Below are 456 nucleotides of genomic sequence, written 5' to 3'. Positions count from 1 at the left end.
TCAGGCAGTTCTCCTGCCTCAGCCTCCTGAGTAGGTGGGATTACAGGCGCCCGCCACCACGCCAGGCTTATTTTTTGTATTTTTTAGTAGAGACGGGGTTTCACTATGTTGGCCAGGCTGGTCTTGAACTCCTGACCCTGTGATCCACCCACCTCAGCCTCCCAAAGTGCTGGGATTATAGGCGTCAGCCACCACGCCCGGCCACAGGCAGCATTCTTGGAGAAAAAATTTTAACTTGTCTGAGAGGGTGGTTGAAACTGGAACTCCAGAGACAGATGCTGGAAGACCCTGGGAACTGCAAGGAAGCAAATAATGACATCCAGGCAAGGCCACTAACCCCTCACCTACCCAAATATAACGGTTCCTTTCAGACTGATACCAGGAACCTCCTTAAGCATATATATTTTAATTCTCTATAATTTCTTTTTGGATGACTATGAAGTAGATTGGGTAGAC

This window comes from Papio anubis, chromosome 7 (genome assembly GCF_008728515.1).
Source record: "Papio anubis isolate 15944 chromosome 7, Panubis1.0, whole genome shotgun sequence".
Classification (NCBI taxonomy): domain Eukaryota; kingdom Metazoa; phylum Chordata; class Mammalia; order Primates; family Cercopithecidae; genus Papio; species Papio anubis.
The sequence above is the reverse complement of the archived record's forward strand: the minus strand, read 5'-3'. Positions refer to the sequence as shown.